The following is a 23995-nucleotide window of genomic DNA, read 5'->3' as shown; positions in this document are numbered from 1 at the left end:
AAATGGAAGGGAGAAAGGGGGAGGGGAGAGGGTGAGGGCACAAGGCTAGAGTTGAGGTAAGGAGGATACAGAGGATACACACTATATGAAGTATGACTACAGGTCATATATGCAGTATTGGCTATAGGTCATATAGATTAGTATAGGTCATATAGACTAGTATTGTCCTACCTTATGCCGCTTTAGAGATGGATGTCCAGGATGTGGGCGTTGTGTGAAATGTGCAGTAGCACTGTCCGGGGTGCGCCTCTGAGATCCAGGACGCGCGCCCTTATTTAAAGGAGTGTGTCCGGTAATGAGGGTCATGGCGCATGCGCGGAGGGTCATGGCGCATGCGCACTGGGTTCCGTTGCGTGTCACGTCTGCGTGTCACGTCTCACTACTGGTTTTAGATAGGATCCGGTGTGTCTGGTATGAGTGCGCTTCAAGCCTCGCTTGAGGTGTTAGTGTTGCGCATGCGCAGATGGTATAAATGCGTATCAAGCCTCGCTGTGAGTGCCATTATGAGTGTACTTGGTATTTGGGGAGTACAGTATCACAATTAGGGTACAATAGGGTAGAATGAAAATGGACTAATCTATGGGGGAGAATAAGACATAGAGGACATAGAAGATAAAAGATAAAAGGACATAAGGGACATAAATATGGATAGATGATAATGATATATGACAAATGGACATATAGAAAAAAGACATTAGACCGTCATAGGAGATATCAGGAAAATAATCTATAATAACATGAAGACATGGATACTATACCATAACGTGAAAAGGATACTATGGATGACCCAACGTAGTGAAGGGTGGTGCGACTAATTCATCTAAAAAGGAACAACAGAATACATAAGAAAGTGGTAGAGACTATGTTGACACATACTACTGTTGATATAGATAGGCATATATTAAAAAATAGAGGTGTCTAGGTTTCAGAGTAACTGGACGTGGGGGGAGGGTTTTTTTAAAGAGAAAGGAACGGATTACAAAATGTCAGATAGAAATAGGGTATACTCTATTGGGTATCAAGGTCTGGTATCTGTTATAGTGTAGCGGTTAGTTCAGATAAGGCTATGTATTTCATAGTCCCTATTTAATCCTTTGGGTTCCAGACTATCAAGTGTATGAATCCAATATGCTTCCCTCTTTTTCAATAATTTGATTCTATCGCCTCCCCTCCTACTGGGTGTCACCTGTTCGATTACTCGATATTTGAGTTGTGAGAGATTGTGGCCTGCTGATTCGAAATGTGCTGGTACCGGAAGTAATAGGTTTTTACGTCTAATATTAGAATTGTGTTGGCATATGCGATCGCGTATTTTTTGGGTTGTTTCCCCTACATATATCTTGCCACAGGGACACTTTAATAAGTACACTACGAAATTGGTTTCACATGTAAAGAAACCGCGTATTGGAAAGCTTTTGCCTGACTGTGGGTGATGGAATTGGGGTCCTTTTAAAACATTCGAGCACTGGGCGCAATGTATGCAGGGAAAAGTTCCTGTCTTTTGTTTCTGTATAAAAGTCTGTCTATGGATGGTCTTAGTTGGGCCTATATCAGCCTTCACAATTAGGTCCCGTAAATTTTTGGGCCAGCGTGTACAAGGTAGTATGGGGTTTTTAAATTCACTAATATCTGGGTAGGCTTTTTGTAACAGGGGCCAGTGGTTCCTAATGCTATTGATTATTTTGTTAACACTTGGGTGGAAGGTGTGGACAAATGGTATCCTATTGGTTATCCCTGATTGTTTTTTTGTTATTTTGGGTTTAATTGTTTCATGGAGAAGGTGTTGGGGGTAGCCACGCGTTAGGAATCGCTGTTTCATTTCCGTTAATCTGATTTGTTGAAGTGGGACTGTTTTGACTATGCGGCGTATCCGTTCAAATTGGGAAAGTCACTCATATAGTGTGTATCCTCTGTATCCTCCTTACCTCAACTCTAGCCTTGTGCCCTCACCCTCTCCCCTCCCCCTTTCTCCCTTCCATTTATTCATGGATCCATTGCCAATTCATTTTATCCAGGTTATAACTATATACTGGTATTTAAATTGCAACATAGGGATATCTTAGTACTGTTGATATCATCTCTTATCATGACAACACCTGTGCTACATTTCTGTAACGCTACTGATGCCCACGGACTTGTTAACATTCTATGGACTGCGGTTCACATGAACATTATATTCCTTAACATGTTCTCATTGAGGATGGGGTTGGAATACATAACCTGCACCAAGGATATGTCTGAACACGGATTGTTGGACATAATTACAGAACTCTCTGGACCTTCAACTATTGCTTTTGTACTTGAATCACTGCTTTATACTTATGTGCCAATTCTATGTCACTTGCCATGGCACACTTTATGAATATGTATATATAAGATGTGTTTATATTATTTTCCCTTTTTTTCCTTTTGTTTTGCTGTAGTCTGATGAAGGCTAATGTATGGCCGAAACGTCATGAATTTTACACAGCCGCATATGTCTATTAAAAAATTCCTTTTTGCAACGCTATTTGCTGGAGTTTTTATATTATTACTGAAACGGGATGGGAACCCGACTTCCAGCGGCAAACGGACGGCAGAGTGCCACGAAGTTTTGCTTATACATTTACTCTCCCTGACGGAGTGGTGCACCTGCATAACCATGGCAAGTGGCACATTATCATACCAACAGGAGGAGATTTCTGAAATCTTGTCCCAAGTACAACTTTCCGGGAATTTTTTACAAACACCGCCTTCCGAATTCAAGGCACGTGACCTAGAGCGAGAATCTCGACGATTGCTCAACTATGAATTGCACAGCGTCACAATAGCCGAATACCTGAAGGTACAACGCATTCCACGTGGGTTACGTATACGCACTAGACCGACGTTTTTCAAAGAAAATCAGGAATACTGTGAAAAATTTGAACAAATACTAAATAAGTGCTCCTTCGACTTGATGACTCTTACCCTCTCATATCTGCATAACGCCATCAGTACAACTAAAACAGAAATTCATACAATCGAAGAACAACTGCAAGACATTATAACACCAGAAGACTACAATCAACTGAAAGAAAAAATAACAACATCCTTGACACAGCAACGAAAAGAAGTGGAGACAACAAAAAGGAACAAATTTTTCAGGGATACTGAAGACTACAGACACAACCGAGTCTACAGATGGTCAGATACCACCAACAACCGGTTCAATTACACCAATAAACGGTCATCATCGAGGGATTCAGCTCAGTCAGGCTCTAGTGGCGACACTAACTTCCAATACAGACCAGACAACCGACAACGGCGATCGCAGGGCAGAAGAGGCCAAAGTCAAAGCCAAAGAGGACAAACCAACACCACTACACGGGAATATTCCGGCATCGTCACAAGATCACAGGTACAATCACTAGTGATTAACATATCCTCACATACACTAGGGCCGGCGGAAATGTCCTTACTAGAGAAAGGGCTCTCTTACTGTCCATCTAATCAGTTGGATACCTTCCAACTTGATATAGATCTACAGAGACTATTTAGGAACATCAGACTTAAGGTCCATTTTTCTGGCAATCCTACCAATACTAATAGAGAAGACCGGTTACCAAAATCAGGGATATCTATCCGTGACCTAGGCTTACGCAATAAAAGTCATTATACACCCCCCAAGACCCAACCAGCCATTGAGACCTTTATTACCCTTATCCAACGAGACATGTCCCAGTTTAGGAAAAACCTAGCTATGGGCAAATATAAATTTATGCACAACCTAGATAATACGGAAAGACAAGCTCTTTCAACTCTCATACGGAAGAAAGACCTTGTCCTCAAACCAGCGGACAAGGGAGGGGCCCTGGTTGTCATGGACAAACACAAATACATTGACGAAATCAATCGTCAACTCAATGATCAATCCGTATACATTAAACTACCCAAAGACCCGACCAAATCTGTGACAGAAAAAATACAATCAGTTTTACAACATCACCTTGGATTGGGGGTAATTGACGAGTCGATAGTGACCTTCCTATCTAAACCTAATCCCATTATGCCAGTCATTTATGTACTACCCAAAGTACATAAGGATCTTTTGAATCCCCCAGGCCGACCGATCGTGGCCTCTACCGACTCTGTACTCTCACCCCTATCCATCATGCTTGAAAAAGTATTCACTCCAATCATTAGAAACACTAAATCATTTCTACTCGACACATCCTCCTTTTTAAGACTACTTGACAATCTACCCCCACTATCCACTAATACCCTCCTAGTCACATGGGACGTTGTTAGTCTATACACATCCATTCAACATCCAAAAGGCCTACATGCAGCTCGTAAACTCCTTTCCTCACAAGATATACAACCCAAGTTAATTGATTTCTACATGGATCTACTTGAGCTCGTCCTATTGAATAATTTTTTCCTTTTCCAGGACAACTATTACCTACAACAACAGGGTACCGCCATGGGGTCCAATGTGGCGCCCCCTTATGCAAATTCGTATATGTCAGATTTTGAAGAGACCTATGTTTACCCACACTCATCCTTTACACAAGTACTCACATGGAAGCGTTATATCGACGATATTTTTTGCATATGGGATGGCACATTGGACTCCCTGGTGGAATTTCACACATTTCTGAATTCTATTCACCCGGAATTACAATTTACCATACACTACCATTCTGATTCCATCAACTTCCTTGACACCATGGTTACCAAACTTCCAGATGGTTCCCTTACCACAGATCTATACAGAAAATCTACAGACCGTAATAGCCTATTACACTTTTCCAGTTTTCACTCTATAAATACAAAAAAGTCACTCCCACATTCCCAATTTGAACGGATACGCCGCATAGTCAAAACAGTCCCACTTCAACAAATCAGATTAACGGAAATGAAACAGCGATTCCTAACGCGTGGCTACCCCCAACACCTTCTCCATGAAACAATTAAACCCAAAATAACAAAAAAACAATCAGGGATAACCAATAGGATACCATTTGTCCACACCTTCCACCCAAGTGTTAACAAAATAATCAATAGCATTAGGAACCACTGGCCCCTGTTACAAAAAGCCTACCCAGATATTAGTGAATTTAAAAACCCCATACTACCTTGTACACGCCGGCCCAAAAATTTACGGGACCTAATTGTGAAGGCTGATATAGGCCCAACTAAGACCATCCATAGACAGACTTTTATACAGAAACAAAAGACAGGAACTTTTCCCTGCATACATTGCGCCCAGTGCTCGAATGTTTTAAAAGGACCCCAATTCCATCACCCACAGTCAGGCAAAAGCTTTCCAATACGCGGTTTCTTTACATGTGAAACCAATTTCGTAGTGTACTTATTAAAGTGTCCCTGTGGCAAGATATATGTAGGGGAAACAACCCAAAAAATACGCGATCGCATATGCCAACACAAATCTAATATTAGACGTAAAAACCTATTACTTCCGGTACCAGCACATTTCGAATCAGCAGGCCACAATCTCTCACAACTCAAATATCGAGTAATCGAACAGGTGACACCCAGTAGGAGGGGAGGCGATAGAATCAAATTATTAAAAAAGAGGGAAGCATATTGGATTCATACACTTGATAGTCTGGAACCCAAAGGATTAAATAGGGACTATGAAATACATAGCCTTATCTGAACTAACCGCTACACTATAACAGATACCAGACCTTGATACCCAATAGAGTATACCCTATTTCTATCTGACATTTTGTAATCCGTTCCTTTCTCTTTAAAAAAAACCTCCCCCCACGTCCAGTTACTCTGAAACCTAGACACCTCTATTTTTTAATATATGCCTATCTATATCAACAGTAGTATGTGTCAACATAGTCTCTACCACTTTCTTATGTATTCTGTTGTTCCTTTTTAGATGAATTAGTCGCACCACCCTTCACTACGTTGGGTCATCCATAGTATCCTTTTCACGTTATGGTATAGTATCCATGTCTTCATGTTATTATAGATTATTTTCCTGATATCTCCTATGACGGTCTAATGTCTTTTTTCTATATGTCCATTTGTCATATATCATTATCATCAATCCATATTTATGTCCCTTATGTCCTTTTATCTTTTATCTTCTATGTCCTCTATGTCTTATTCTCCCCCATAGATTAGTCCATTTTCATTCTACCCTATTGTACCCTAATTGTGATACTGTACTCCCCAAATACCAAGTACACTCATAATGGCACTCACAGCGAGGCTTGATACGCATTTATACCATCTGCGCATGCGCAACACTAACACCTCAAGCGAGGCTTGAAGCGCACTCATACCAGACACACCGGATCCTATCTAAAACCAGTAGTGAGACGTGACACGCAGACGTGACACGCAACGGAACCCAGTGCGCATGCGCCATGACCCTCCGCGCATGCGCCATGACCCTCATTACCGGACACACTCCTTTAAATAAGGGCGCGCGTCCTGGATCTCAGAGGCGCACCCCGGACAGTGCTACTGCACACTTCACACAACGCCCACATCCTGGACATCCATCTCTAAAGCGGCATAAGGTAGGACAATACTAGTCTATATGACCTATACTAATCTATATGACCTATAGCCAATACTGCATATATGACCTGTAGCCATACTTCATATAGTGTGTATCCTCCTTACCTCAACTCTAGCCTTGTGCCCTCACCCTCTCCTCTCCCCCTTTCTCCCTTCCATTTGTTCATGGATCCATTGCCAATTCATTGTATCCAGGTTTTAACTATATACTGGTATTTAAATTGCAACATAGGGATATCTTAGTACTGTTGATATCATCTCTTATCATGACAACACCTGTGCTACATTTCTGTAACGCTACTGATGCCCACGGACTTGTTAACATTCTATGGACTGCGGTTCACATGAACATTATATTCCTTAACATGTTCTCATTGAGGATGGGGTTGGAATACATTACCTGCACCAAGGATATGTCTGAACACGGATTGTTGGACATAATTACAGAACTCTCTGGACTTTCAACTATTGCTTTTGTACTTGAATCACTGCTTTATACTTATGTGCCAATTCTATGTCACTTGCCATGGCACACTTTATGAATATGTATATATAAGATGTGTTTATATTATTTTCCCTTTTTTCCCCTTTTTTTTCCTTTTGTTTTGCTGTAGTCTGATGAAGGCTAATGTATGGCCGAAACGTCATGAATTTTACACAGCCGCATATGTCTATTAAAAAATTCCTTTTTGCAACGCTATTTGCTGGAGTTTTTATATTATTATTCCAATATCCTGCACTCAGCTCTATTGTGGTGACCCCAATATCGCACACTAAGCTCTGCTATGTAGTGTCCCTCACTATCCCATACTCAGCTCTGCTTTGTGGTGACTCTAATATTGTGCACTCAGCTTTGTTTGTGGTGACTCCAATATTGTGCACTCAGCTCTGCTATGTGGTGTCCCTCAATATCGCGCACACAGCTCTGCTATGTTGTGTCCCTTAATATCGCGCTCTCAGCTCTGTATGTGGTGACTCCAATATTGCGCACTCAGCCCTTCTATGTGGTGTCCTTCCATATTGCGCACTCAAATCTGCTATGTGGTGTCCCTCAATATCGCGCACTCAACTCTGCTATGTGGTGACCCCAATATCGCGCACTCAATTCTGCTTTGTGCACTCAGCTCTGCTTTGTGGTGACCCTTAATATCGTGCACTCAGCTCTGCTATGTGGTGTCCCTCAATATCACACACTCAGCTCTACTATGTGGTGACCCCAATATTGCGCACTCAGCCCTGCTATGTGGTTTCCCCAATATCCAGCACTCAGCTCTGTGTGTACCCCAATAATACACACTCAGCTCTGCTATGTGGTGTCCCTCACTATCGCGCACTCAGCTCTGCTATGTGGTGACTCCAATATCCTGCACTCAGCTCTATTGTGGTGACCCCAATATCGCACACTCAGCTCGCCTATGTGGTGACTCCAATATTGTGCAGTCAGCTCTGCTATGTGGTGTCCCTCAATATCGCGCACTCAGCACTGCTATGTGGTGTACCTTAATATCGCGCACTCAGCTCTGCTATGTGGTGACCCCAATATTGCGCACTCAGCCCTGCTATGTGGTGTCCCCAATATTCTGCACTCAGCTCTGTGTGTACCCCAATATCACACACTCAGCTCTGCTATGTGGTGTCCCTCACTATCGCGCACTCAGCTCTGCTATGTGGTGACTCCAATATCCTGCACTCAGCTCTATTGTGGTGACCCCAATATCGCACACTCAGCTCGCCTATGTGGTGACTCCAATATTGTGCAGTCAGCTCTGCTATGTGGTGTCCCTCAATATCGCGCACTCAGCACTGCTATGTGGTGTCCCTTAATATCGCGCACTCAGCTCTGCTATGTGGTGACCCCAATATTGCGCACTCAGCCCTGCTATGTGGTGTCCCTCAATATCGCACACTCAACTCTGCTATGTGGTGTCCCTCAATATCGCGCACTCAGCTCTGGTATGTGGTGACCCCAATATCGCACACTCAAATCTGCTATATGGTGTCCCTCAATATTGCGCACTTAGCTCTGCTATGTGGTGACCCCAATATCGCGCACTAAGCTCTGCTATGTGGTGTTCCTCAATATCCAGCACTCAGCTCTGTGGTGTTACCCAATTTCACGCACTCAGCTTTGCTATTTGGTGTCCCTCACTATCGCGCACTCAGCTCTGCTATGTGGTGACACCAATATCCCGCACTCAGCTCTATTGTGGTGACCCCAATATCGTTCACTCAGCTCTGCGGTGACTCCAATATTGTGCACTCAGCTCTGCTATGTGGTGTCCCTCAATATCGCGCACTCAACTCTGCTATGTGGTGACCCCAATATCGCGCACTCAATTCTGCTTTGTGCACTCAGCTCTGCTTTGTGGTGACCCTTAATATCGTGCACTCAGCTCTGCTATGTGGTGTCCCTCAATATCACACACTCAGCTCTACTATGTGGTGACCCCAATATTGCGCACTCAGCCCTGCTATGTGGTTTCCCCAATATCCAGCACTCAGCTCTGTGTGTACCCCAATAATACACACTCAGCTCTGCTATGTGGTGTCCCTCACTATCGCGCACTCAGCTCTGCTATGTGGTGACTCCAATATCCTGCACTCAGCTCTATTGTGGTGACCCCAATATCGCACACTCAGCTCGCCTATGTGGTGACTCCAATATTGTGCAGTCAGCTCTGCTATGTGGTGTCCCTCAATATCGCGCACTCAGCACTGCTATGTGGTGTACCTTAATATCGCGCACTCAGCTCTGCTATGTGGTGACCCCAATATTGCGCACTCAGCCCTGCTATGTGGTGTCCCCAATATTCTGCACTCAGCTCTGTGTGTACCCCAATATCACACACTCAGCTCTGCTATGTGGTGTCCCTCACTATCGCGCACTCAGCTCTGCTATGTGGTGACTCCAATATCCTGCACTCAGCTCTATTGTGGTGACCCCAATATCGCACACTCAGCTCGCCTATGTGGTGACTCCAATATTGTGCAGTCAGCTCTGCTATGTGGTGTCCCTCAATATCGCGCACTCAGCACTGCTATGTGGTGTCCCTTAATATCGCGCACTCAGCTCTGCTATGTGGTGACCCCAATATTGCGCACTCAGCCCTGCTATGTGGTGTCCCTCAATATCGCACACTCAACTCTGCTATGTGGTGTCCCTCAATATCGCGCACTCAGCTCTGGTATGTGGTGACCCCAATATCGCACACTCAAATCTGCTATATGGTGTCCCTCAATATTGCGCACTTAGCTCTGCTATGTGGTGACCCCAATATCGCGCACTAAGCTCTGCTATGTGGTGTTCCTCAATATCCAGCACTCAGCTCTGTGGTGTTACCCAATTTCACGCACTCAGCTTTGCTATTTGGTGTCCCTCACTATCGCGCACTCAGCTCTGCTATGTGGTGACACCAATATCCCGCACTCAGCTCTATTGTGGTGACCCCAATATCGTTCACTCAGCTCTGCGGTGACTCCAATATTGTGCACTCAGCTCTGCTATGTGGTGTCCCTCAATATCGCGCACTCAGCTCTGCTATGTTGTGTCCCATAATATCGCGTACTGAGCTCTGCTATGTGGTGACCCCAATATTGCGCACTCAGCCCTTCTATGTGGTGTCCTTCAATATCGCGCACTCAAATCTGCTATGTGGTGTCCCTCAATATCGCGCACTCAGCTCAGTATGTGTTGACCCCAATATCACACACTCAATTCTGCTATGTGGTGTCCCTCAATATCGCGCACTTAGCTCTTCTATGTGGTGACCCCAATATCGCGCACTAAGCTCTGCTATGTGGTGTTCCTCAATATCCAGCACTCAGCTCTGTGGTGTACCCTAATATCACGCACTCAGGCCTGATATGTGGTGTCCCTCACTATCACGCACTCAGCTCTGCTATGTGGTGACTCCAATATCCCGCACTCAGCTCTATTGTGGTGACCCCAATATCGCGCACTCAGCTCTGCTATGTGGTGACCCTCATATCGCACACTAAAATCTGCTATATGGTGTCCCTCAATATTGCGCACTCAGCACTGCTATGTAATGCCCCCAATATCGCGCACTAAGTTCTGCTATGTGGTGTTCCTCAATATTTAGCACTCAGCTCTGTGGTGTACCCCAATATCACGCACTGAGCTCTGCTATGTGGTGTCCCACACTATCGAGCACTCAGCCCTGCTATGTGGTGACTCCAATATCCCGCACTCAGCTCTATTGTGGTGACCCCAATATCGCACACTCAGCTCTGCTATGTAGTGTATCTCACTATCCCACACTCAGCTCTGCTTTGTGGTGACTCTAATATCGCGCACTCAGCTCTGTTTGTGGTGACTCCAATATTGTGCACTCAGCTCTGCTATGTGGTGTCCCTTAATATCGTGCACTCAGCTCTGCTATGTTGTGTCCCTTAATATCGCACACTCAAATCTGCTATGTGGTGTCCCTCAATATCGCGCACTAAGCTCAGTATGTGGTGACCCCAATATCGCTCACTCAATTCTGCTATGTGGTGTCCCTCAATATCGCGCACTTAGCTCTTCTATGTGGTGACCCCAATATCGCGCACTAAGCTCTGCTATGTGGTGTTCCTCAATATCCAGCACTCAGCTCTGTGGTGTACCCCAATATCATGCACTCAGGCCTGCTATGTGGTGTCCCTCACTATCGCGCACTCAGCTTTGCTATGTGGTGACTCCAATATCCCGCATTCAGCTCTATTGTGGTGACCCCAATATCGCGCACTCAGCTCTGCTATGTGGTGACCCTCATATCGCACACTCAATTCTGCTATGTGGTGTCCCTCAATATTGCGCACTTATCACTGCTATGTAATGACCCCAATATCGCTCACTAAGTTCTGCTATGTGGTGTTCCTCAATATCCAGCACTCAGCACTATGGTGTACCCCAATATCACGCACTCAGCTCTGCTATGTGGTGTCCCACACTATCGCGCACTCAGCCCTTCTATGTGGTGACTCCAATATCCCGCACTCAGCTCTATTGTGGTGACCCCAATATCGCACACTCAGCTCTGCTATGTAGTGTCCCTCACTATCCCACACTCAGCTCTGCTTTGTGGTGACTCTAATATCGCGCACTCAGCTCTGTTTGTGGTGACTCCAATATTGTGCACTCAGCTCTGCTATGTGGTGTCCCTCAATATCGTGCACTCAGCTCTGCTATGTTGTGTCCCTTAATATCGCGCACTCAGCTCTGCTATGTGGTGACACCAATATCCCGCACTCAGCTCTATTGTGGTGACCCCAATATCGCACAATCAGCTCTGCTATGTAGTGTCCCTCACTATCCCACACTCAGCTCTGCTTTGTGGTGACTCTAATATCGCGCACTCAGCTCTGTTTGTGGTGACTCCAATATCGTGCACTCAGCTCTGCTATGTTGTGTCCCTTAATATAGCGCACTCAGCTCTGCTATGTGGTGACACCAATATCCCGCACTCAGCTCTATTGTGGTGACCCCAATATCGCTCTCTCAGCTCTGCTATGTGGTGTCCTTCACTATCCCACACTCAGCTCTGCTTTGTGGTGACTCCAATATCGCGCACTTAGCTCTGCGGTGACCCCAATATCGCGCACTCAATTCTGCTTTGTGTACTCAGCTCTGCTTTGTGCACTCAGCTCTGCTTTGTGGTGACCCTTAATATCGTGCACTCAGCTCTGCTATGTGGTGTCCCTCAATATCACACACTCAGCTCTACTATGTGGTGACCCCAATATTGCGCACTCAGCCCTGCTATGTGGTTTCCCCAATATCCAGCACTCAGCTCTGTGTGTACCCCAATATCACACACTCAGCTCTGCTATGTGGTGTCCCTCACTATCGCGCACTCAGCTCTGCTATGTGGTGACTCCAATATCCTGCACTCAGCTCTATTGTGGTGACCCCAATATCGCACACTCAGCTCGCCTATGTGGTGACTCCAATATTGTGCAGTCAGCTCTGCTATGTGGTGTCCCTCAATATCGCGCACTCAGCACTGCTATGTGGTATACCTTAATATCGCGCACTCAGCTCTGCTATGTGGTGACCCCAATATTGCGCACTCAGCCCTGCTATGTGGTGTCCCCAATATTCTGCACTCAGCTCTGTGTGTACCCCAATATCACACACTCAGCTCTGCTATGTGGTGTCCCTCACTATCGCGCACTCAGCTCTGCTATGTGGTGACTCCAATATCCTGCACTCAGCTCTATTGTGGTGACCCCAATATCGCACACTCAGCTCGCCTATGTGGTGACTCCAATATTGTGCAGTCAGCTCTGCTATGTGGTGTCCCTCAATATCGCGCACTCAGCTCTGCTATGTTGTGTCCCATAATATCGCGTACTGAGCTCTGCTATGTGGTGACCCCAATATTGCGCACTCAGCCCTTCTATGTGGTGTCCTTCAATATCGCGCACTCAAATCTGCTATGTGGTGTTACCCAATTTCACGCACTCAGCTTTGCTATTTGGTGTCCCTCACTATCGCGCACTAAGCACTGCTATGTGGTGTTCCTCAATATCCAGCACTCAGCTCTGTGGTGTTACCCAATTTCACGCACTCAGCTTTGCTATTTGGTGTCCCTCACTATCGCGCACTCAGCTCTGCTATGTGGTGACACCAATATCCCGCACTCAGCTCTATTGTGGTGACCCCAATATCGTTCACTCAGCTCTGCGGTGACTCCAATATTGTGCACTCAGCTCTGCTATGTGGTGTCCCTCAATATCGCGCACTCAGCTCTGCTATGTTGTGTCCCATAATATCGCGTACTGAGCTCTGCTATGTGGTGACCCCAATATTGCGCACTCAGCCCTTCTATGTGGTGTCCTTCAATATCGCGCACTCAAATCTGCTATGTGGTGTCCCTCAATATCGCGCACTCAGCTCAGTATGTGTTGACCCCAATATCACGCACTCAATTCTGCTATGTGGTGTCCCTCAATATCGCGCACTTAGCTCTTCTATGTGGTGACCCCAATATCGCGCACTAAGCTCTGCTATGTGGTGTTCCTCAATATCCAGCACTCAGCTCTGTGGTGTACCCTAATATCACGCACTCAGGCCTGATATGTGGTGTCCCTCACTATCACGCACTCAGCTCTGCTATGTGGTGACTCCAATATCCCGCACTCAGCTCTATTGTGGTGACCCCAATATCGCGCACTCAGCTCTGCTATGTGGTGACCCTCATATCGCACACTAAAATCTGCTATGTGGTGTCCCTCAATATTGCGCACTCAGCACTGCTATGTAATGCCCCCAATATCGCGCACTAAGTTCTGCTATGTGGTGTTCCTCAATATTTAGCACTCAGCTCTGTGGTGTACCCCAATATCACGCACTGAGCTCTGCTATGTGGTGTCCCACACTATCGAGCACTCAGCCCTGCTATGTGGTGACTCCAATATCCCGCACTCAGCTCTATTGTGGTGACCCCAATATCGCACACTCAGCTCTGCTATGTAGTGTATCTCACTATCCCACACTCAGCTCTGCTTTGTGGTGACTCTAATATCGCGCACTCAGCTCTGTTTGTGGTGACTCCAATATTGTGCACTCAGCTCTGCTATGTGGTGTCCCTCAATATCGTGCACTCAGCTCTGCTATGTTGTGTCCCTTAATATCGCACACTCAAATCTGCTATGTGGTGTCCCTCAATATCGCGCACTAAGCTCAGTATGTGGTGACCCCAATATCGCTCACTCAATTCTGCTATGTGGTGTCCCTCAATATCGCGCACTTAGCTCTTCTATGTGGTGACCCCAATATCGCGCACTAAGCTCTGCTATGTGGTGTTCCTCAATATCCAGCACTCAGCTCTGTGGTGTACCCCAATATCATGCACTCAGGCCTGCTATGTGGTGTCCCTCACTATCGCGCACTCAGCTTTGCTATGTGGTGACTCCAATATCCCGCATTCAGCTCTATTGTGGTGACCCCAATATCGCGCACTCAGCTCTGCTATGTGGTGACCCTCATATCGCACACTCAATTCTGCTATGTGGTGTCCCTCAATATTGCGCACTTATCACTGCTATGTAATGACCCCAATATCGCTCACTTAGTTCTGCTATGTGGTGTTCCTCAATATCCAGCACTCAGCACTATGGTGTACCCCAATATCACGCACTCAGCTCTGCTATGTGGTGTCCCACACTATCGCGCACTCAGCCCTTCTATGTGGTGACTCCAATATCCCGCACTCAGCTCTATTGTGGTGACCCCAATATCGCACACTCAGCTCTGCTATGTAGTGTCCCTCACTATCCCACACTCAGCTCTGCTTTGTGGTGACTCTAATATCGCGCACTCAGCTCTGTTTGTGGTGACTCCAATATTGTGCACTCAGCTCTGCTATGTGGTGTCCCTCAATATCGTGCACTCAGCTCTGCTATGTTGTGTCCCTTAATATCGCGCACTCAGCTCTGCTATGTGGTGACACCAATATCCCGCACTCAGCTCTATTGTGGTGACCCCAATATCGCACACTCAGCTCTGCTATGTAGTGTCCCTCACTATCCCACACTCAGCTCTGCTTTGTGGTGACTCTAATATCGCGCACTCAGCTCTGTTTGTGGTGACTCCAATATTGTGCACTCAGCTCTGCTATGTGGTGTCCCTTAATATCGTGCACTCAGCTCTGCTATGTTGTGTCCCTTAATATCGCGCACTCAGCTCTGCTATGTGGTGACACCAATATCCCGCACTCAGCTCTATTGTGGTGACCCCAATATCGCTCTCTCAGCTCTGCTATGTGGTGTCCTTCACTATCCCACACTCAGCTCTGCTTTGTGGTGACTCCAATATCGCGCACTTAGCTCTGCGGTGACTCCAATATTGTGCACTCAGCTCTGCTATGTGGTGACCCCAATATCGCGCACTAAGCTCTGCTATGTGGTGTTCCTCAATATCCATCACTAAGCTCTGTGGTGTACCCCAATTTCACGCACTCAGCTCTGCTATGTGGTGTCCCTCACTATTGCGCACTCAGCTCTGCTATGTGGCGACACCAATATCCCGCACTCAGCTCTATTGTGGTGACCCCAATATTGCTCACTCAGCAATGCTATGTGGTGTCCCTCACTATCCCACACTCAGCTCTGCTTTGTGGTGACTCCAATATCGCGCACTCAGCTCTGCGGTGACTCCAATATTGTACACTCAGCTCTGCTATGTGGTGTCCCTCAATATCGCGCACTCAGCTCTGCTATGTTGTGTCCCTTAATATCGCGTACTCAGCTCTGCTATTTGGTGACCCCAATATTGCGCACTCAGTCTTTCTATGTGGTGTCCTTCAATATCGCGCACTCAAATCTGCTATGTGGTGTCCCTCAATATCGCGCACTCAGCTCTTCTATGTGGTGACCCCAATATCGCGCATTCAATTCTGTTATGTGGTGACCCTTAATATCGCGCACTCAGCTCTGCTATGTGGTGTTCCTCCATATCGCGCACTCAGCTCTGCTATGTGGTGACTCAAATATCCCGCACTCAGCTCTGTTTTGTGCACTCAGCTCTGCTTTTTGGTGACCCAATATCGTGCACTCAGCTTTGCTATGTGGTGCCCCTCAATATTACACCCTCAGCTTTACTATGTGGTGACCCCAATATTGCGCACTCAGCCCTGCTATGTGGTTTCCCCAATATCCAGCACTCAGCCCTGTGGTGTACCCCAATATTACGCACTCAGCTCTGCTATGTGGTGTCCCTCACTATCGCGCACTCAGCTCTGCTATGTGGTGACTCCAATATCCCGCACTCAGCTCTATTGTGGTGACCCCAATATCGCGCACTCAGCTTTGCTATGTGGTGTCCCTCACTATCGCGCACTTAGCTCTGCTATGTGGTGTCCCTCAATATTGCGCACTCAGCTCTGCTATGTGGTCACCCTAATATCCCGCACTCAGCTCTGCTATATGGTGTCCCTCTATATCGCGCACTCAGCTCTGCTTTGTGGTGACTCCAATATCGCGCACTCAGCTCTGCAGTGACTCCAATATTGTGCACTCAGCTCTGCTATGTGGTGTCCCTCAATATCGCGCACTCAGCTCTGCTATGTTGTGTCCCTTAATATCGCGTACTCAGCTCTGCTATGTGGTGACCCCAATATTGCGCACTCAGCCTTTCTATGTGGTGTCCTTCAATATTGCGCACTCAAATCTGCTATGTGGTGTCCCTCAATATCGCGCAATCAACTCTACTATGTGGTGTCCCTCAATTGCGCGCACTCAGCTCTTCTATGTGGTGACCCCAATATCGCGCATTTAATTCTGCTATGTGGTGTCCCTCAATATCGCGCACTTAGCTCTGCTATGTGGTGACCCTTAATATCGCGCACTCAGCCCTGCTATGTGGTGTTCCTCAATATGGCGCACTCAGCCCTGCTATGTGGTGACTCAAATATCCCGCACTCAGTTCTGCTTTGTGCACTCAGCTCTGCTTTGTGGTGACCCAATATCGTGCACTCAGCTTTGCTATGTGGTGCCCCTCAATATCACACACTCAGCTCTACTATGTGGTGACCCCAATATTGCGCACTCAGCCCTGCTATGTGGTTTCCCCAATATCAAGCACTCAGCTCTGTGGTGTACCCCAATATTACGCACTCAGCTCTGCTATGTGGTGTCCCTCACTATCGCGCACTCAGCTCTGCTATGTGGTGACTCCAATATCCCGCACTCAGCTCTATTGTGGTGACCCCAATATCGCGCACTCAGCACTGCTTTGTGGTGTCCCTGACTATCGCACACTCAGCCCTGCTTTGTAGTGACTCCAATATCGCGCACTCAGCACTTCTTTGTGGTGACTCCAATATTGTGCAGACAGCTCTGCTATGAGGTGTCCCTGTATATCGTGCACTCAGCTCTGCTATGTGGTGTCCCTTAATATCGCATACTCAGCTCTGCTATGTGGTGACCCCAATATTGCGCACTCAGCCCTTCTATGTGGTGTCCTTCAATATCGCGCACTCAAATCTGCTATGTGGTGTCCCTCAATATCGCGCACTCAACTCTGCTATGTGGTGTCCCTCAATATCGCGCACTCAGCTCTTCTATGTGGTGACCCCAATATTGCGCACTTAATTCTGCTATGTGGTGTCCCTCAATATCGCGCACTTAGCGCTGCTATGTGGTGTCCCTCAATATCGCGCACTCAGCTCTGCTATGTTGTGTCCCTTAATATCGCGCACTCAGCTCTGCTATGTGGTGACCCCAATATTGCGCACTCAGCCCTGCTATGTGGTGTCCCTAAATATCGCGCACTCAACCATGCTATGTGGTGTCCCTCAATATCCCGCACTCAGCTCTGCTATGTGGTGACCCTAATATTGCGCACTTAATCCTGCTATGTGGTGTCCTTCAATATCGCGCACTCAGCTCTGCTATGTGGTGACCCCAATATCGCGTACTCAGCTCTCCTATATGTTGTCCCCAATATCTAGCACTCAGCTCTGTGGTGTCCCCAATATCCAGCACAGTTCTGTGGTGTACCCCAATATCCTGCACTCAACTCTGCTATGTGGTGATCCCAATATCACGCACTCAGCACTGTTATGTGGTGTCCCTCAATATCGCGCACTCAGCTCTGCTATATGGTGACCTCAATATTGCGCACCTCAGCTCTGCTATGTGGTGTCCCTCAATATCGCGCAATCAGCTCTGATATGTGGTGTCCAGACTATACAGCACTCTGCTCTGTGGTGTACCCTAATATCGCGCATTCAGCTTTGCTATGTGGTGTCCCTCACTATCGCGCACTTAGCTCTGCTATTTGGTGTCCCTCAATATTGCTCACTCAGCTCTGCTATGTGGTCACCCTAATATCCCGCACTCAGCTCTGCTATATGGTGTTCCTCAATATCGCGCACTCAGCTCTGCTATGTGGTGACTTAAATATCCCGCACTCAGCTCTGCTTTGTGCACTCAGCTCTGCTTTGTGGTGACCCCAATATCGCGCACTCAGCACTGCTATGTGGTGCCGCTCAATATCGCGCACTCAGCTCTGCTATGTGGTGACCCAAATATTGCACACTCAAATCGGCTATGTGGTGTCCCTCAATATTTTGCACTCAGCACTGCTATGTGGTGACGCTAATATCGCGTACTGAGCTCTGCTATGTGGTGTCCCCAATATCCAGCACTCAGCTCTGTGGTGTCCCCAATATCCAGCACAGCTTTGTTGTGTAGCCCAATAGCCTGCACTCAGCTCTGCTATGTGGTGACCCCAATATCGCGCACTTAGCACTGTTATGTGGTGTCCCTCAATATCGCGCACTCAGCTCTGCTATGTGGTGACCCCAACATTGCACACCTCAGCTCTACTATGTGGTGTCCCTTAATATCGCTCACTCAGCTCTAATATCTGGTGTCCCGAATATTCAGCACTCAGCTCTGTGGTGAACCCTAATATCGCGCACTCACCTCTGCTATGTGGTGTCCCTTACTTTCGCGCACTCAGCTCTGCTATGTGGTGACTCAAATATCCCGCACTCAGCTCTGCTTTGTGGTGACCCCAATATCGCGCACTCTGCTCTGCGGTGTCCCCCAATATCGCGCACTCAGCTCTGCTATGTGTTGACCCCAATATTGCGCACTCAGCTCTGTGTTGTCCCCAATATCTAGCATTAAGCTCTGCGGTGTCCCCAATATCCAGCACTTAGCTCTGTGGTGTCCCCAATATCACGCATTCAGCTCTGTGTTGTCCCCAATATCTAGCAAAGAGCTCTCCTATGTGGTGACCCCAATATTGCGCACTCAGCTCTCCTATGTGGTGATCCCAATATCTCGCACTCAGTTCTGCTATGTGGTGTCTCCAATATCCAGCACTCAGCTCTGTGGTGACCCCAATATTGCGCACTCAGCTCTGCTATGTGGTGACCCTAATATTGTACACTTAACTCTGCTATGTGGTGTCCCTCAATATTGCGCACTCAGCTCTCCTATGTGGTCACCCTAATATCCCGCACTCAGCTCTGCTTTGTGCACTCAACTCTGCTTTGTGGTGACTCCAAAATTACGTACTCAGCTCTGCTATGTGGTGTCCCCCATATCCAGCATTCAGCTCTGTGGTGTCCTTAATATCCAGCACAGCTCTGTGGTGTACCCCATTATCGCACACTCAGCTCTGCTATGCGGTGTCCCTTACTATCGCGCATTTAACTCTGCTATGTGGTAACTCAAACATCCTGCACTAAGCTCTGCTTTGTGGTGACCCCAATATCACACACTCAGCACTTCTATGTGGTGTCCCTCAATATCGCGCACTCAGCTCTGCTTTGTGGTGACCCCAATATTGAGCACTCCGCTATGCTATGTGGTGACTTCAATATCGCGCACTCAGCTCTGCTATGTGGTGTCCCTCAATATCGCGCACTCAGCTCTGCTATGTGGTGACTCAAATATCCTGCACTCAGCTCTGCTTTGTGGAGACCCCAATATCACACACTTAGCACTGCTATGTTGTGACCCCAATATTGCGCACTCAGCTCTGCTTTGTGGTGACCCCAATATCGCGCACTCAGCTCTGCTATGTGGTGACTCAAATATCCCGCACTCAGCTCTGTGGTGACCCCAATATTGCGCACTCAGCTCTGCTATGTGGTGACCCCAATATTGCACACTTAACTCTGCTATGTGGTGTCCCTCAATATCGTGCACTCAGCTCTGCTATGTGGTGTCCCTCAATATCGCACACTCAGCTCTGCTTTGTGGTGTCCCTCAATATCGCGCACTCAGCTCTGCTATGTGGTGACCCCAAAATTACGTACTCAGCTCTGCTATGTGGTGTCCCCCATATCCAGCATTCAGCTCTGTGGTGTCCTTAATATCCAGCACAGCTCTGTGGTGTACCCCATTATCTCACACTCAGCTCTGCTATGCGGTGTCCCTCACTATCGCGCATTTAACTCTGCTATGTGGTAACTCAAACATCCCGCACTAAGCTTTGCTTTGTGGTGACCCCAATATCACACACTCAGCACTGCTATGTGGTGACCCCAATATCGCGCACTCAGCTCTGCTATGTGGTGTCCCTCAATATCGCGCACTCAGCTCTGCTTTGTGGTGAACCCAATATTGAGCATTTAGCTCTGCTATGTGGTGACTTCAATATCGCGCACTCAGCTCTGCTATGTGGTGTCCCTCAAAATCGCGCACTCAGCTCTGCTATGTGGTGACTCAAATATCCTGCACTCAGCTCTGCTTTGTGGAGACCCCAATATCACACACTTAGCACTGCTATGTTGTGACCCCAATATTGCGCACTCAGCTCTGCTTTGTGGTGACCCCAATATCGCGCACTCTGCTCTGCTATTTGGTGTCCCCCAATATCGCGCACTCAGCCCTGCTATATGGTGTTCCTCAATATCGCGCACCTAGCTCTGCTATGTGGTGACTCAAATATCCCGCACTCTGCTCTGCTATGTGGTGTCCCCCAATATCGCGCACTCAGCTCTGCTATGTGTTGACCCCAATATTGCTCACTCAGCTCTGTGTTGTCCCCAATATCTAGCATTAAGCTCTGCGGTGTCCCCAATATCCAGCACTTAGCTCTGTGGTGTCCCCAATATCACGCATTCAGCTCTGTGTTGTCCCCAATATCTAGCAAAGAGCTCTCCTATGTGGTGACCCCAATATTGCGCACTCAGCTCTTCTATGTGGTGTCTCCAATATCCAGCACTCAGCTCTGTGGTGACCCCAATATTGCGCACTCAGCTCTGCTATGTGGTGACCCCAAAATTACGTACTTAGCTCTGCTATGTGGTGTCCCCAATATCCAGTATTCAGCTCTGTGGTGTCCCCAATATCCAGCACAGCTCTGTGGTGTACCCCATTATCGCACACTCAGCTCTGCTATGCGGTGTCCCTCACTATCGCGCATTTAACTCTGCTATGTGGTAACTCAAACATCCCGCACTATGCTCTGCTTTGTGGTGACCCCAATATCGCACACTGAGCACTGCTATGTGGTGACCCCAATATCTCGCACTCAGCTCTGCTTTGTGGTGACCCCAATATTGCGCACTCAGCTCTGCTTTGTGGTGACCCCAATATCGCGCACTCAGCCCTGCTATATGGTGTTGCTCAATATCGCGCACTCAGCTCTGCTATGTGGTGACTCAAATATCCCGCACTCAGCTCTGCTTTGTGCACTCATCTCTGCTTTGTGGTGACCCCAATATCGCGCACTCAGCTCTGCTATGTGGTGTCCCTCAATATTGCGCAATCAGCTCTGCTATGTGGTGACGCTAATATCGCGTACTGAGCTCTTCTATGTGGTGACCCCAATATCTAGCACTCAGCTCTGCGGTGTCCCCAATATCCAGCACTCAGCTCTGCTATGTGGTGACCCCAATATCTAGCACTCAGCTCTGCGGTGTCCTCAATTTCCAGCACTCAGCTCTGTGTTGTCCCCAAAATCGCGCACTCAGCTCTGTGTTGTCCCCAATATTGCACACTCAGCTCTGCTATGCGGTGTCCCCAATATCTAGCACTCAGCTCTGCGGTAAGGATGAACTGCAACTGATGATTTGTGCGCACTCAGGGGTAGCGAGATTTGATGAAACGTTTTGCGCTGTATAATCTCTATACCCCTAAGTGCGCACGCTCGGTGCACGAAATGCTTCTATTGCGGCGCTGCAATGATTCTTTGGTAAGCCAGTGGATGTGCGCTTGCGCAGTGCCGCGCACACCCTCCTCCAGCTGATTCCTGTGCGGCCGCCTCACTTCCGGTCTAGACTTTTCCCAAGGTATAGAGATCTGGCAGAACACCGGCACTGGCAGCTCCTGACACTGTAACCAGGCAGGGGCCCACCGAGGATCTCCCCTTACAGCGCACAGCAGTCTCCCAGAAACATTACCCACATGTGGGTGTTTTTTTATATGTTTTTTTTTTTTTGCAACCACTTTAAAGGCAACAAAGACAAAACTCTGGAAGTTCATTGCAAGTGAGATTTATTTTTGATCAGAATTTGCACAAGGGGGTTTATCATTGAGGATTGATTCACAGAATATAAAAGCGCAGATAAGTCATTTGTTATTTCATTCCCAGGCTCCACCGAGGCCCAGGATTCATCGAGAAAGCCTAACTAATTGCGTAAGGATTTACAGGTATGTTAAGATTTGAATTTCATAAGAATTTTCTGTTGATTCTGGATTTTCTGGTAAGTCATCTGATGACCCTAGCTCTGCCAGGTACTTCCCTTTTTAGGAAATCCCTAAGGACTGTTACCACCTGACTTTTCCCATCCATTTGAACTGTGACCAGCAGACTGTCCATTCCATTTCCATCCCTTCATGTCACCTTCTCCGCTCTTTGGCTTTCCAGCCTGACCTCCATTCCATTCCCATCTCTGTATGTCACCTCCTCCGCTCTTTGACTTTCCAGCCTGACCTCCATTCCATTCCCATCTCTGTATGTCACCTCCTCCGCTCTTTGACTTTCCAGCCTGACCTCCATTCCATTCCCATCTCTGTATGTCACCTCCTCCGCTCTTTGACTTTCCAGCCTGACCTCCATTCCATTCCCATCTCTGTATGTCACCTCCTCCGCTCTTTGACTTTCCAGCCTGACCTCCATTCCATTCCTGTCCCTTCATGTCACCTCCTCCGCTCTTTGACTTTCCAGCCTGACCTCCATTCCATTCCTGTCCCTTCATGTCACCTCCTCCGCTCTTTGACTTTCCAGCCTGACCTCCATTCCATTCCTGTCCCTCCATGTCACCTTCTCCGCTCTTTGGCTTTCCAGCCTGACCTCCATTCCATTCCTGTCCCTCCATGTCACCTTCTACAACTGCCCACTCAATCGTTCCCATGTCATTACCACCTGAAATACCTCTAAAGAAAGCTCCATCACTGCCATAGGCCATACTTTCTTCTATACCACCTGCATCTACATCAGATACACTGGCATAGCTAGACCTTTGTACAATAACTGACTCATCAGAATTACTGTCTTGTCTTTCACTTCCATCCGACACTTCCGTTATTTCAAATACACTGACAGAGACTGTGTCTACACCTGAAGCATACTGCATTGTTTGGCTTTCCTCACCTTGATCCGTAAACCATTCTCCTGAATATCCTTTCATATCTGGCGTATTACCAGTAAGATCTACTACAGCCATGTAATTCTCACCTTCCTCGCTGACAGTATTAGTATATGAATTCCTTTCACTCGTATCTAGATAGCCCATATCACCATCTGACCCAGAACTGACTGTTACAGACTCCTCCACAGTGTCTTCCATGCTTTCATAGCCCATATCACCATCTGACCCAGAACTGTCTGTTTCAGAGTACTCCATAGTGTATTCCATGCTTTCATAGCCCATAGCCTCATCTGACCCAGAACTGTCTGTTACAGAGTACTCCACAGTGTCTTCCATGCTTTCATAGCCCATAGCCTCATCTGACCCAGAACTGACTGTTACAGACTCCTCCACATTAGTGTATT

The 23995-nt window shown here is 47.2% G+C and overlaps 1 long non-coding RNA gene across 1 annotated transcript; it reads left to right on the top strand.

Annotated features, from left to right (window-relative positions):
* Nucleotides 1–3283: 3283 nt before the first annotated feature.
* Nucleotides 3284–6928, top strand: LOC122941756. The gene is made up of 3 exons (XR_006390518.1): nucleotides 3284–3379; nucleotides 5879–5921; nucleotides 6908–6928. It is a non-coding gene; the product is annotated as an uncharacterized LOC122941756 (long non-coding RNA).
* Nucleotides 6929–23995: the final 17067 nt, after the last annotated feature.

This window comes from Bufo gargarizans, chromosome 6 (assembly GCF_014858855.1).
Source record: "Bufo gargarizans isolate SCDJY-AF-19 chromosome 6, ASM1485885v1, whole genome shotgun sequence".
Classification (NCBI taxonomy): Eukaryota; Metazoa; Chordata; class Amphibia; order Anura; family Bufonidae; genus Bufo; species Bufo gargarizans.
The sequence above is the reverse complement of the archived record's forward strand: the minus strand, read 5'-3'. Positions and strand labels throughout refer to the sequence as shown.